This window comes from Gossypium hirsutum, chromosome D13 (genome assembly GCF_007990345.1).
Source record: "Gossypium hirsutum isolate 1008001.06 chromosome D13, Gossypium_hirsutum_v2.1, whole genome shotgun sequence".
In the NCBI taxonomy this organism is placed as follows: Eukaryota; Viridiplantae; Streptophyta; class Magnoliopsida; order Malvales; family Malvaceae; genus Gossypium; species Gossypium hirsutum.
In genome coordinates this window covers 4,909,276-4,925,408 of record NC_053449.1, presented here as the reverse complement: position 1 = coordinate 4,925,408, position 16,133 = coordinate 4,909,276, and the positions used below count along the sequence as shown (strand labels likewise).

At 33.7% G+C, this 16,133-nt stretch overlaps 1 pseudogene; it reads left to right on the top strand.

Moving 5' to 3' along the window:
* Positions 1-2,776: 2,776 nt before the first annotated feature.
* Positions 2,777-6,119, top strand: LOC107919705 (uncharacterized; annotated as a pseudogene).
* Positions 6,120-16,133: the final 10,014 nt, after the last annotated feature.

Here is a 16,133-nt window from a genome sequence, read left to right as displayed (position 1 = left end):
CACGCCATATTCAGGTATGTCATCTCTTTTAATGGGTGATGGTACTCCTGCAGTGATTTCATTAATTGGTAATGATGTTCTTCCTACTCAATCTAAGTCATTACGTTTGTGTAATGTTCTGTGTGTGCCGAGTATAAAAAAAAAATCTTTTATCGCTTTTACAATTTGCGCATGATAATGGAGTGTTTTTTTAGTTTCATCCTACGCATTGTGTTCTTAAGGATGCCGTGACCCGAGAGACGTTGCTGAAGGGCTGCATTCATGATGGGTTATATCAATTTTCTGTGCCAGTGGTACCTACTCCGTCTAATGTTGTTCCATTTGCTGCTCATTCACAAGTTCCAACTAAAGTTCCGGATTGTCCTGTATTTGCTTTATGGCATAATCATCCAGGCCACCCGCTGCTTCTATGGTTAAAGCTGTTCTTGATCAATGTAATGTTGTTTCAAATAAATAATATTTTGATGGTATATGTACTGCGTGTCAAAAAGGGAGGTCACATAAGTTTCCTTTCTCGAATTCGACCACTAACTATCTTCCTTTTGAGTTGATTGTTTCTGATCTTTGGGGACCCGGATCTGTTACGTGTGATGATAAGTGGTATTACATTTCATTCATTGATATGTGCACTAGGTTCACCTGGATTTATCTTTTACAGCAGAAATTTCAAACAGTAGAATGTTTTACTCAATTTCAACAGTTAGTCAAGACACAGTTTGGCAAGCCTATTAAGCAATTTCAGAGTGACTAGGGTAGAGAATATCGTGGTTTCACGTCTGTCTTAGCATCTCAGGGAATTGTACATCGACTAACATGTCTGTATACTTCTAAGCAAAATGGAGTGGCTGAACGTAAACATTGACACATTGTTGAAGTGGGCATTACATTGTTGGCTCAAGCAAATTTACCTATGGAGTATTGGAGATATGCATTTTGTTGCACAGTTTATCTTATAAATTGACTTCCTATTATTGTTCTTCAAGGGTGTTCTCCATTTAAGGCTCTTTATGGAAATGATCCCACTTATGACCATCCTCGAATTTTTGGTTGTTGCTGTTACCCTTACTTACGTCCATTTGTAGGTCATAAATTGGAGTTTCAATCTCAACCACCTACGTTTTTGGGTTACAGCCCTCGTCACAAGGGGTATTAGTGTCTTTTACCAGATGGTAAGATTATTATTTCATGACATGTGACATTTGATGGGAAAAGGTTTTTATTTTCTGATACTAGCTCTAGAATACATGTATCGCAGTCTAGTCAGACTAGTACGACGGTTGTACCTCTTATGTGGCCTACTTCTCATCAGTTTCTTGAGCCCTTCACGTCATCACCAGCTCTACAAGGTTCTCCATCAGATGTTCAGTTGATGCAATCTTAGTCCAATGCATTGCCGTCTCAGTTCAATGCATCGCCATCAGATGTTGATTCGATGCAATCTCAATTCAATGCCTCTCCACCAGATGTTGAGTTAATTCAATCTCACTCCAATGCTTCTTCAACTGATCTTCCAGTTGCACATGAGACTCTTTCACCGGATGTGCAAAGTGGTAATACTCGATCTATCACAAGAATGTCTGAAGGTGTCTCGTCCTCATCTGATAGTTAGATTAGTAGGTTACCTGTGATTAACAATCATTCAATGATCACTCGGGCTAAAGCAGGTGTTTTCAAGCCTAAGGCCTTAATTGTTGAAGCTATAGAACCTTCTACAATTGAGGAAGCTCTAACTACTGCTGAATGGAGAGCTGCTGCACAAGACGAGTATAATGCTTTTATTTGTAACTCTATGTGAGAGCTAGTTTTAGCTCCACCTAATCGTAAGGTCATTGGATGTAAGTGGTTGTTTAAAATCAAAAGGAATTCTGATGGTACCATTGTCCGACGGAAGGCTCGGTAAGTAGCAAAAGTCTACTCTTAGGTTTCGGGGTGTGATTTTAAGAAAACTTTTAGTCCGGTGGTGAAACCAGCTACTATCAGAGTTATTTTGTCTATTGTTGTTTCTAGGGGCTGGTCGCTTCGACAAGTGGATGTTAATAATACTTTTCTCAATGGAGATCTTGATACTGAAGTTTTTGTGCAACAACCCCAAGTTATGTTCAATATGATTCCAATAGCAAACCTTTTGTGTGTCGTCTAAAGAAAGCGTTATATTGTCTTCGTCAGGCTCCCCGTGCATGGTTGGAGAAGCTGAAAAGATTTCTCGTGTTTCTGGGGTTTGTCATATCGAAGTCTGATGCATCCTTATTTGTTAGGATCAAGTCAGATTCAACACAGTATGTTCTTGTGTACGTTGATGATATTATCGTTACCGGTAGTGTGACTACTGTTATCGAATAGTTTGTTCAGTTGTTGAATAACGAGTTCTCACTTAAGGACATGGGCGATCTTTACTATTTTCTTGGGATAGAAGTTACTCGTTCTTCATCAGGATGCCTTCATCTATGTCAGAAGAAATATATACGAGATATTCTTGTTCGGTGTTCGATGAAAAATGCGAAGAGTGTTCATACACCGATGATTAGTTCGTCTGTTATGTTTAAAGATGATGGTGAACGTTTAGAAGACCCGACTGAATATAGGAGTCTTGTTGGTGCATTGCAGTATGTTACTCTTACAAGGCCTAATGTTGCATATGTTGTAAATCAGATATGTCAGTTCATGCATAGTCCCACAACTGCTCACCTGATTGCCCTGAAGCGTATTTTACGTTATTTAGCTGGCACACTTAGTTTTAGGGTTGTTTTTCACCCGTCCACTAGTTTGCCTTTAGTTGGGTATGCCGATGCTAACTAGGGGTTGGATTTTGATGATCGAAGATCTACTTTCGGGTATTGTGTTTATTTTGGGTATACTCCCGTGTCTTAGTGTACAAAGAAACAACAGGTGGTTGCTCGGTCCACTACTGAGGGAGAATATAGGAGTCTTGTTGTGGTCACAAGTGAGGTTACATGGTTATTGCCATTGCTTCAAGAGTTACATGTTCAATCTGTTGATACACCCAATATTTGGTGTGATAGTTCTGGTGCGGTTGCGGTTGCAGCTAACCTTGTACTACATTCGAAGTTCAAGCACGTTGAATTAGATTTATTTTTCGTTCGTGAAAAGGTTGTTGATGGCTCTGTTATGGTTGGAGAAGTTCTAGCATGTGATCAAGTTGCTGATGTTCTCACTAAGCCACTATCTGTATCAAGTTTTACTCGATTTTGGAGTTTTCTACGGGTTTTGCCTGTAGAGAAGATGGATGAATATTAGATAGTAGAGTAGGGAGTTGTTAGTTAGTTTTGAATCTGGTAAATGCAGTTGCTCAGTTTGTTATAGAGCAGTTGTTCAAAACTCTATATATACGTTCCTCATGTGTACAGAAAAGATAAGTGTGGAATATAATAAATTCTTTGTTATCATCTTTGTTTTCTTTTAGTTAGATTTATCCTTTTCTACCTAGATTCTTACAGGCGATCTTGCTGTGTGAACATCAGAGCTGCCGGATTCGAGGTACGAGTTCCATCGAGCAGTTGAATAAACCTTGATGGCGGAGGTAAAGTACTATCTAGAAAACCAGTAAGTCCATATCCATCAACAATTAATTTCACCTGTTTATGCCATTGAAGATAGGTGCCATCATCAATCTTGACCACCTCATGCCTAGGAAAAGCAGTAGTGACACGATCTCCAGCAAACGTAGCAGAAACAAGCTCACCAAAAATAAAATCAGCGGAAGCCATGACATCCAAGAATTCAGAATCAACCAGCGAATGATACCATGTAAGGATCTAGGTAGAAAAGGATAAATCTAACTAAAAGAAAACAAAGATGATAACAAAGAATTTCTTATATTTCACACTTATCTTTTCTGTACACATGAGGAACGTATATATAGAGTTTTGAACAACTGCTCTATAACAAACTGTGCAACTGCATTTACCAGATTCAAAACTAACTAACAGATCCCTACTCTACTCTCTAATACATGTGACATACAAAGACTGCTCTTTTTTTAAGTGTTTGCACACTCTGCCTGAAAATGCCTGAAACCATGACATTTGTGACATTGAATCCCTTTCTTCTTATCCTTTGACTACTTCGTTAGTGACAACTTTTTTGGCCTTCTCTTTTTGAGCATCCTTGAAGGTTTCAAACTTCTAGCATCTTCTAGAATGCTTCTTAAATGCCTTGTTGAAGTTCTGAGTCAAAAGAACTACCTATTCCTGTAGCTCTTCTATTATAGTGATATGATAACTGCTTCAGTAACTTGTAATGCTAAGCTATTTTCTCCTTTAATCTTGTTCCTTTTAGCTTCATCCAAATTGATCCCAAAGGTTTCTAAAGACCTAATCAACTCATTAATATGCATAGCATCAATGTTTTTGGTTTCCTTGAAGGCTGTTATTTTATACTGAATCTTTTAAGCAAGGATCGAATAACCTTTTTTACTAGTTTTGAATTTGAGTACTATCTCCAAAGGTGAAAGCGTTGTTAGATAATTCATAAAATTTGGTATAAAACTCACCAATTGTCTCATTCTCTTTCATCATCAAAGTTCAAACTTTGTTGTAAGCATATGTAGCTTTGATTGTTTCACAGTATTAATACCTTCATGAGCTGTTTCAAGGATATCCCAGACTTCAATGGTAACAGTACATTTGGAGATTCACTTGAATTCTTGAACATCTACTCCACATAAAATTGCATAGAGAAATTTTAAGTTAGCATTGATAAGCTTTTCCTCTTCTTTGGTCTGAGCCAATTCTATACCTTAAGTGTCTTGATTCCATCAATTTCAGTGATTGGACGCTCTCATCTAGAAAAATCTCTAAGCCTTTTTGTCAAGTAACTTTATGAAATTCATCATTCTTGCCTTTCAATAGGCATAGTTTGCACTATTGAGGGTAAGGGGACGAGATACTGATAAACTCTCCATTGCAAGCAAATATCAACATCAAGAAATCTATTAAATGTGTTGAGCGGTAGACTTTGATACCAATTAAAAGAACTAAATCAATATTTGCAAATAAACTTGAGTAGTGCCAACTAATTCAAGCACTGATGACTGAACAAAATAAAAAAGTAATGAAAACTCGATATTTTTATGCAGTTCAATCTCCTTATATCTAAGAGGTAATTCAACACCTTAACTATTAATTAAATAAGTTTACAACCTCTAATACTCATCAAATTAGATTATTCATTTTTCCCCTAAACTCTAAAAAAGATTTTCTCTAAGGTTTTCTCCTAAAATATGAAGACAAAACAAAGTAACAAAATTTTTCATTCAATCCACTAAAAAAGTGCTCTCATTTCATTATCTCACCGTCTTTCTCAGGTCATTTACATTTCTGGTCGAAAGAATTTCCTTTTATAAGTTAGCAAAACAACCATGGCTGACGCTTTGTTTTTCTCCTGCCTGCTATTATTTCTTGCAGCCATGCAATGCACCGGTGCTGTCGATTATGCCGTCAACGGCAACACCAGCAACAGCGACGGCTGCGTTCGTTTCAAAACAGAAATCGGCGCCCAAAACAGCCTACAAACTATGGCTGACGCCTCAAATTTCATCTGGAACGTCTTCCAACAAAACAACCCATCCGACAGAAAAAAACGTCCTGAAAGTAACACTGTTCATCGAAAACGGCGACGGGGTAGCCTTTGCTAACAACAACCAAATCCACGTTAACGCCAATTACCTGGGAACATACAAAGGCGACCTGAGAAGGGAATTCAATGGTGTGCTTTATCATAAAATGACGCATATTTGGCAGCGGGATGGGAACGGGCAAACCTCTGTCCGGTTGATCGAAGGGATAGCAGATTTCGTGAGGCTAAAGGCTAATTATATTCCGAGCCATTGGGTGCAGCCAGGGCACGGTGATAGATGGGACCAAAGGTCCGATGTTACAGCTAGGTTTCTGGAGTATTATGATGGTCTGAGAAATGGGTTCGTTGCAGAGCTTAATAAGAAGATGAGAAGCGGGTATAATGCTGGGTATTTTGTTGAACTGTTGGGAAAAAAACTGTTGATCAACTGTGGAGTGATTATAAGGCCAAGTATGGCAATTAAATGACTTCATTTACTATTGTATTATATATCACCTTCTCATAAATTGTCCTAAATATAATCTGACTCTAAGGTTAATAAAGAATTAGCTACTTGCATAATTAGCCTTGGCCTGAAAATGGTTAAATTGTTTATTGATCCTTCTAAAAATTGAAAAATATAATGAAAAAGTTGTATTTGTACTTCTCAAAAACGTTCCATTGGGTTTTTAGCACCATTTTCATTGTATTTAGTATTTTCTCAAAGGCTCAAAGCAATCATGGAAAACTTTCCATTTATTTAGCACAAAGGATTGCTAAATGCGGACAATACAGTAGTTCAACGATTATACATACATATTTGAAGTTTTTTTGAGGGAACCAATATCAGTTTTGAGGTATATATATACACACATTACTCACTCACTGTGTATATATATATCTACAAATGTATTTGAAGATTTTTACTTAGGGAACCGATATCAATTTTCAGGTGATTTCCATCATGATTGGACTTGCATGATGGGTGATATAACTTCACCAATGGCCAAGAATTGTTGCTTCTCCTTGAGATGAGAGTTGGCTAATTCAAGTGCCTTTGCCTCACTATCTGCTCTTATGCTACCTTCTCTAATTGATTCAAAGTCCTCAACATGGTCAACACCACCAATTCTCCTACAAATTTTAAACACAAAATTATCCAAGCTAGTATTGAATTTCATTTACTTTTTCACATGGGTATGAAGTGGTGGAAACCCTTTTGTTATCTCTCACCTTATCATCTTAGCAATACCAAAACCAAGTGTGTCATGGAACAATTCCTTCATATATTCCTCTTGGATAAGGTTATATATTGCTGGAAGATAAGCCTTCCCTGACTCATCCTTGTTGAGTTTTTGGTGGAAAAGATCCCATGTTTGCTCAATTCTCTTCAATCTCCACTCTTTGTATATCTGCATTGCAATATGAAATTCAGCCATGCTTATGTAGTGTCTATAAATCATGCTTTGCAGCCTGTAAACAAAGCTATATGCAAGGTAAATTCATATGTCTGTGTAAGTAAAGATATGGATCAGAGAAAACAATTTCCTCACTGAGCCTACAGAGTTCCACATTCCCACAACATTCAGCCACTGCACAAAAACATTGACCGCAGCTGCATTAGTATCATATCTCCAAACCCATCATCAATAATAGAGCTAAACTGACATAGCTGAAAATCATGCATCTTTTTTCCAAGTATTCATTCTAAAGAATGCACTTATTTATGTGTTGTGGCGTGAGTTTGAATATCTGGAAGTGCAGCTCAAGGCATATGAATAAGTTACCTGCACATTTGTCCTCAGTGGTTGGCCTATAAAGAAGAGAGTCGACCATGTATTCGAACATATGCTCAGATAAAAATCGATATTCAATTGCAGTAATCAACCCTTTTCTCAGGATTATATGGGGAGGCTCTGAACATTGCATTCCAATGGTACGGTCCAAGTGATCAAGTTGAGGAACATATTCACGGCATAACCCACCATGTTCTTTTGATGTTACTGCTTCAAAATATTCTCCTTCTATTATCATTGACAAAGATTCTCCAATACATCGTTCATATGTAAGTGCCTATAATATTTTTTAAAAAAAAATTATAACACGTCGACCCCTAAAATACTAATACTTTTTCTCACCAAAATATTCCAGTTCAACCAAAACTAGATTCAATTTTTATATAAAATTTTCCTACCATAAACTAATTTATATTACAATCATTATGCAACTGCAGTGCAACCCAAAGGAATGAGAGTAGTACTTTACTGATCCGCTGTGGTGACAATTTTCATTTCTTTAAATTGAAAATGGAAGAAAAAGAAAAGAGTGAAACCTGTTGGATGATAAAAGAAGCACAAGTGGCAACGACGATGTAGACGAAATTAAGGTTGCCATCTCCGGCTTCCTTTATCGTCACATCGTCGTGCCTGTTTCCGATCTCCGACAACAAAGACGGCGTCCTTTCTATGTACTCAATGAGTGATTTCGTTGAAATGGGACCGATTTGCTTCACTGTTTGGTCTGAAAATGAAACAGTAGCTTACTGTTCGGTTTGCATCGGGGAAACTGGTGAAGATATATACATATATAAAGGCATTTTTGTAGTACTTGGTTTTTACCGTCGGTAATGAACTTGGACATGTTTTCGAGTCATATGCATGCTTCACACCTTAGATTCTTCCACTGTTGTCTTCCATAATCGCTTTTGTTCTCTTTTATCTTTAAATTATATTAATCAAACAATCATACTAAAATTGGAATTTTATCATGTGTTTTTTATGTTTATTTCAATGATTTAATGTCGTATCGATATTTTTATCTTAAAATTTCAATTTTTTTTTCGAAAAAAATTAAATTTTAATGTAGTATTAAATTATTGAAAATAAATAATATCTCTATTTTATACAATTGTTCTCGTATTGTCTTTTAGATTTATTGAATTTAAGACAAAAAAAAGTAGGTTAAATAGCTCATAGTAATAATTATTTAGTTAATTTAAGTTTTTTTTTCCTTTTACACTTGATTAATGAAAATTTTATTTTTAATTTCTCGATTTAGTAATTTAATTTTAACTCTTTTAACAAAATATTTTTACCTTTGCTTATTATAATTTTCTTAAAAATTTGTAGTTTTGTCTCTGTATTTATGAGTTCTATCCACGGGGGAAATTAGCGGGCTGGTGGGGCCCGACTCCTCAAAATAAAATTTTTTTACATGGTCTTTTTAAAATTTTTAAAAATTTAAATGAATAAAAGTAAAATTGTACTTTAACTCTCTCTGAACATATTAAAATTTAATTTAATCTTTTAAAAATTATAAAAATATACTCTATTAAAATAGTGAAATTATATTTTTTTATCGTAAAAAAAATACAATTTAATTTTCACTCCCCCTAAAAAATTGTATGGTTTCGTTCCTAGTTTTTGAGATAATTTGATTATGTTTTGTATTATTTAATATTAGTTATGATTCCTTTCAAAAAAAAAACAAAATATTAGTTATAATTATTCATATATGTTTTATTTTTTACTATAATTGTACTCAGAAAATTAATGTAAATGTTGATTTGAATTTATGAACAAAATTCTTTAATAAAGTTTAAGAGAAGAGATTATATGAAACTGTGATTCCACATCATCCCTACCCCTTTCCAATAGGAGAATAACAAATCAGATTTTTTTCTCCTGATTTTCAACTTTTTCCTCCTGAAAAAATTCAAATTCAACTAAAAATGTAAAAAATCAGGAGAAAAAATATGATTTGTCATTCTCCTATTGAAAAATAATAGGGATGACGTGGAGGTACAGTTTCATACAATCATTTCTCTTAAGGTTAAATATATTCTAAATTTTAGTTGACTTCTGCATTATACTAATTAATATTTAATTATAAATATTCACACATGTATTATTATTTTAAAATTGCATTAGATATAAAATAATTCAAACTCGAAATAACATAAAAAAATTTTTAAAAAATATTCAACTTAACTAGAATTAATTTGTACGTGTATGTGTGAAATGAACCTAGAAATGTTTAGGGTTCATGTGCAAGCATTACAGAATTGGTATTTTTGGACCATTTTCTTTAATAATAACTTTTATATTTTCCTCGTATTATAATTATATTAATCAAAATATTTAAAGTTCATATATTCAAGCCAAAGAAGCACGCGCCAAAAAGACAAAGTTGAGGTCATCATACATAAAATATTATAGGGTAAAAATTACTAAAATAGTCACCAAACTATGCCTTCAATTCTATTTTGGTCATCTAATTATTAATTTTTTTCATTTTAGTCATTCAACTTTTTAAAGTTAAATATTTTATTCACTCTCTTATTCAGAGGCGAAATTGGGGGATGGCAGGAGCCCCGGCCACCCCTAAAATGGAATTTTTTTTATTTAGGCCCTTTAAAATTTTTAAAAATTTAAATTTATAAAGAAAAAATTGTAATTTGGCCCCCTAAAAATATAAAAATTATAAAGATATAGATTATTAAAATAGTGAAATTGTATTTTTGCTATCGTAAAAATTACAATTTAATTTCAACCCCCTTAAAAAAATTTCTAGCTTCACCCCTACTCCCATTAGTTGTGGTTAGATGAGTCATGACAAGCTAGCATGAGCCTTTTTGTATTGATCTAATAATAAATTTGGTCCTCCAATGTTTACATATTCTATCAATTTGATTCCAAATCTACAAAATTTAGCAAATTTAGCCCTAAATATTTACAAAATTTTTCACTTTAGTCCCAATTCTAAAAGTTTCAAAAAAAATGGAAAATATTAAGAAATTTCATTTATAGATAAAAATTTATAAAAATAATTTTAAAATATAAAATATAAAAATACAAAATACAAATATATATATATGCATATATCTCAAATGGTTCAGAAAGAAATGAACACAAAATAAAATGATAGGTATCAGATAGAGATGAAGTTAGGCATCCCCATGAAACATGGAATTGACAAAGTTATCTCCTTTTATTCGGTTTAATTTGTATTTTCAATTCCTATATTATATTTTCTGGGACTTTGTTCGTTTGAACGACTACTCAGATTACCTCAAGTTTGGAAGTTAGTAATGACATTTTCAAGCCAAGAAAAAAAACAATGTGAAAAAAAAATCAAAGTTTTCATTTCTTGAAAGATTTTTCGTTACATTGTTTTTTCTTCTCAAATATTAAATCTCTATATATTTTTAAAATAATAAAAAAATCAAAATAATTGTTTTGTAATATAGTTTAAAAGTTTTTATTTTTTAGAAAAAAAATTAATTGATGTGATATTAAATATGACACTTCGGGTTTTTTACAAAAATAATATAAAAAAATAAAAATTACCAAAATGTTATACATTTTTTTTATTTACCAAAATATATATAATTTTTTTATTTACCAAAATATATAAAAAAAATCAAAAAAAAACCTGGACCGATTTGACAGTTCCTGGGTCAAGGGAACACTGTTGGCGGCACCAAACAAGGGAACCTTGTTGGCGGCACCAAACAAGGGTTCCCTGTTGGCGGCACCACTCGTGTTATATACACGAACTCTGTCCAGCTGAAACAAGAAAAATCAAAAGAAAAAGAAAAGAAAGAAGAGGTGCTGCGGAAAAAAAGAGAAAAAGAGAGAAAGAGGAGAAAAATCAGGTATTTTTTTAAAAATAATTGATTATGTTATTGTTATTGTTTTGTATAATTTGTATTTTTTTTTGTTTTAGTTTAGTTATTAAGATTAAAATCAATAAAACTCAAATTAATAGTTTTAGTTAGGGTTTTATTATCAAAATATTACAAAAAAAATAAAAATTTTATATTATTATTATTATTATTATTAAGATGTTAGTTAGTATTATTGTTAGTAAAAAAATAGTATTATTTTTGTAGTTAGTTATTAATAATTTTAGTTAGTATTATTTTGTATATAAAATTATTAATATTATTATTGTGTTAGTTATTAGGATTAGTGGTTAAATGGCTTTCATGTACAAAATTGAATATTGAAACATTAGTTTTTTTTATTTAAGTTATTTATTATCCGTGCAAGATGTTTTACGAGATTTTGTTTATTTTTTGACAGATTAAATATTGAAGATGGATGCTAAGTTTTTTGTATGCGTTTATTTCGACGGAGTCATCTTAACAACAAGTGTTGTATGTGTATTTGAATGTCAGCAACAAATAGCAATGAGATTTAATAGAAATGTCTCGTTTGATGAAATGAAGGCAAACGTGTTAATGTACAAACATGTGCCATACACCCCTAAAATTGATGGTTCAATGGTGTAGTCTTAGGGGTATACCTATTCGGAGGTCGACGGTCACGTTCTGGGTGCCCGCGACGACCGACATTATCATTTGGCGCAGGTGGTGGTGTAGTAAAAATAGGTCCCTCGTTCGGCAGCGACGAACTTGATGCACCTGAGGGAGTCCCATAATGCTGCGGATATGGGCCGGGCGAGTAGGATCCGAATAGTTCAAAGTCGTATGCATATTCTGGCCCTGAGAAGCTCGGCAAATTGCCAGTGCCTGGCAATTCCGGATGATAGCTATCTGAACCGACAAACCCAGATTGTTCCGAATCTGGCTGGGGCTCCTGCTCGGGCTCTGGTGGTTCCGGAGAATAATATGCCATGGGATCTGCATCACGCTCGGCCGATGTGGACGATCCCCCATGTCGCTGCATGTGCTGGGGGATTACAACCGACTGGCCTCCGTTTAAATATGGCTTCCCGCAACTAATGTACCATTGCATATACTCTTCTGATGGTTGCGAGTCGGTAGCCATAACCATCTGAGGTCTTTGATGAAATCGATCATTCCACAGCGCCACAAATTTTCGGTGCTTAATTCCCCAATCTATCACCGATTTTCCTCTCTTATTCTTGCCGTGCACTTCTCCCACCTCACACGGTGGATCCGGGATAGGTTGGATTGCACCAAACTGCCGTAGCACCCGATCCCCATTATACCACTCGACCATGTTAAAATATATAATTGGTGCGTTAGTGCACCATATGTACGAATGCACGTACGCAGACGAGGGTACCACGGCGGTAATTTCTGGTGTTCGGTACGGCGTCCATATAAACTGCATGATTAATAACATGGTTATAATTACCCATAACGTGTGCATAAGATATAGAAAGTAAGATGTCATGAATATGACTATAGCATGAATATTAGAATAGCATCTTACCCCATCCCGGGCATACTGTTCAATCATGAGGCGGTATAGCAGGACATTGTACGACTGCCCGATACCCGGACGACCACTCCACCTACAAAAAACAAATATAGCGTTTAGAGTTGGTTGGTAACATTAGTCAATATATTATGACTACAAATAACGAGAAGTTATATTTTATCACTTGCTCAGCAGTGGATAAACATACGATTGGTGTCTAACCGATGCCAAAAATGGCATCCGATACAGCGTCCAGGACTGCAGCAGTGAGAGGCATCCGCCAATGTCGCGAACTTTCGGATCTGTCGCCCGACAAAGCTCTCGATACAAGACTGCTAGCACAGCTGAGCCCTAGCTATAGGAGCTAACACTGGACAAGTCAGCTAACAGGGGCAAGTACATCAAATGCACCTTGTCGTTGCTTGCATCAGGCATCAGTTCTCCCCCTATGATATGCATGATGTACGCTCGAGCAGCGCACATCAACTCGCCTTCAGTGGCTGTCGCTGATAATTGTCCATACTTAGCTTTCAGCCATGTAAATGATAGGCCCGAAAAATATGACTCACCGTCCCCTGGTGAGTCTCCTAGAAGCTGATAGCAAAGTGCATCCGGATCGGTAAATGTAGATATTCCCGTTACGGGACTCCTGTCAATTGGGAGCCCAAGCTGCAACGCTACATCCTCCAAGGTCACCGTGCACTCCCCGCACAAAACATGAAAAGTGTGGGTCTCCGGGCGCCACCGCTCCACTAGCGCAGATATTAAATGAAAGCGCAATACGGTGTACTGGATCTGTGCTACGAACCCAAATCCAGCTAGCTCTAAGTACGGCATCAACCGTGCATCCGGAGTATTCTTCAAAACACTCACACGGCCCCTTAAAACTCGGTACGAGTCCTGATAGTGTTAAATTAGCGCCACAAATTTTACGATAACATTATTTCTTTGTACGTCTATCCTTTTTAAATAAATAGAACCCGTGATTAATAAATAATAACTCATACCGCTTTATTAACCGCATCAGATATGTGGCTTTTTTTGCTAATCAATGAAGCCATTGCGATGCCTGCAAGTTGAAAAAAAAAGTTAGTAAAAAACTCTTACTTCGGCAATTTGTTCGTATTTTTTTCTCTGCATTTTATTACTTTAAAAAATATCTTCATTTCTAATTTTATAATTTTACATAATGTTTTAAATTTATTAATTTAGTGTGTTTTTAAAATTAATTTACTATAAAAAACCATTATCCCTGCCATTTACTCGTATTATTTAGTGTATTTAGTGTAAAATTAATTTATAAATTTAGTGTGTTTTTTTCCTTTTTTTATTCTTTTTTTTACTTTTTTTATATATTTTGGTAAATAATAAAAATTATATATTTTTTGGTCAATAAAAAAAGTTATAATATTTTGGTAATTTTTATTTTTTATATTATTTTTTATAAACCCATAATAAAACATTACAAAAATAATAAAATATTTCAAAAATACCAAAATATTATATATATTTTTTATTTACCAAAATAAAAAAATTACTAAAACCGGGTTTTTTATTTGGTGTAAGAAAAAAATCCTTATCCCTGCCATTTGCTCGTATTTTTTTCCCGATTTTTATTTTCAATAAAAAAAATTTTATTTTTTTATTTTATTACTTTATATTATTTCATTACATTTTTTTTTAAATATTTGTATTAACTATTTCTCAATTTTTTAAAAAGTTAGTAATACACTATTATTTTGGCCATTTGTTCGTATTTTTCTCTCTGCATTTTATTATTTTAAAATTTTAAAATTTTATACTTTTTCAGTGCATTATGTTTACAATTTATTAAAGATATAATTTTTTCGCATTTTCTTACTTTCGGTGAGTATATAATTTTCGTTTTTTCTTTTCGTATTTTATGTTTTCTTAAATATATTTATTTATCATTTTACTTTTAATGTTATTTTCCTAACAAAACTAATTTCAACATCCTAAGTCAATTTCATAAAAAAAATTCCTAATCAACATATAATGTACATACCATTAATTTTTTCAGGCTAAATATATCTCAAAAATTATATATCCTAAATAAATTAATAAAATACGTAAAATGTACTTAACATTATTTTTTAACACACAAATATTACAAAAATCTTAAATTAATAATAAAAATTACCTTATTTTCTATTTTTTCCTTCCTTCCTTCCCTCTTCTTCTTCTTTCTTTTTTTTTCTCTTCTCCTTTCCTTTTCTTTCCTTATTTTTCTTTCTTTCCTCCCCTTTTCTTTTCTTTCCTTCTTTTTCTTTCTTTCCTCTCCTTTCCTTTTCCTTCTTTTTCTTTCTTCTTCTTCCCCTCTCCTTCTTCCCCCCACCAACCAACCACCCTTAATATTTAAGGTGGTGCCGCCAACAAGGAATCCTTGTTTGGTGCCGCCAACAAGGTTCCCTTGTTTAGTGCCGCCAACAGTGTTCCCTTGACCCAGGGAACTATCAAATCGGTCCAGGTTTTTTTTTTTGGTTTTTTTGATATATTTTGGTAAATAAAAAAAATTATATATATTTTGGTAAATAAAAAAAATGTATAACATTTTGGTAATTTTTTATTTTTTTATATTATTTTTGTAAAAAACCCATGACACTTCACTTGATTTTTTTACCTATTCACAAATGTGACATTAGTTAAAATGAGCACAGTATGAATGGTGTTAAATACTCTTATTGTTCAACAGGTCTTGGAGGTATGTTAAGGAATATTTAAAGAATGATTTTAAAAAAATATATATTTTTCCCTTTTTCTTGAAATTTTTAAAATTATAATTAAATCGATAAATTTTATAAATGTTGATGGTTAGATTTATTGAATTCTAGAATTCAAACTAAAATGACATTTTGTAAACATTGACGGTTAAGTTTGTTGAATTTTTTAGATTTAGAGTCAAATTGATATAATGTGTAAATATTTGAGTGCTAAATTGGTTATTAGGCCAATAAAAAAGGGTATATGTTAACTTTCTATCACTCATCTAACGACAACTAGCAAAAGAGCAACTAAAATATTCAATTTCAAAAAGTTAAGTGACTAAATCGAAAAAATTAATATTTGTGTTACCAAAGTAGAACCAGAGGTATAATTGGATGATTATATTTGTAGTTTACCCAAGGGCTAATGTGTTGTTTGTCCCCTAAGCTTGTCAAAAATTACCTAGTTGGTACTTGAGCTTTTTTTTTTTGGATCTAGTTGGTATCTAAACTTGTATTTCATCAATCAGGTTGGTACCTCCGCACTAACACTGTTAGTTTGTGCATACATGGCACAGCTGTCAATCCGATGGTGACACGCGGCAACCTCTTAGTATGCCGTGTGGCATATATAAATTAGAAG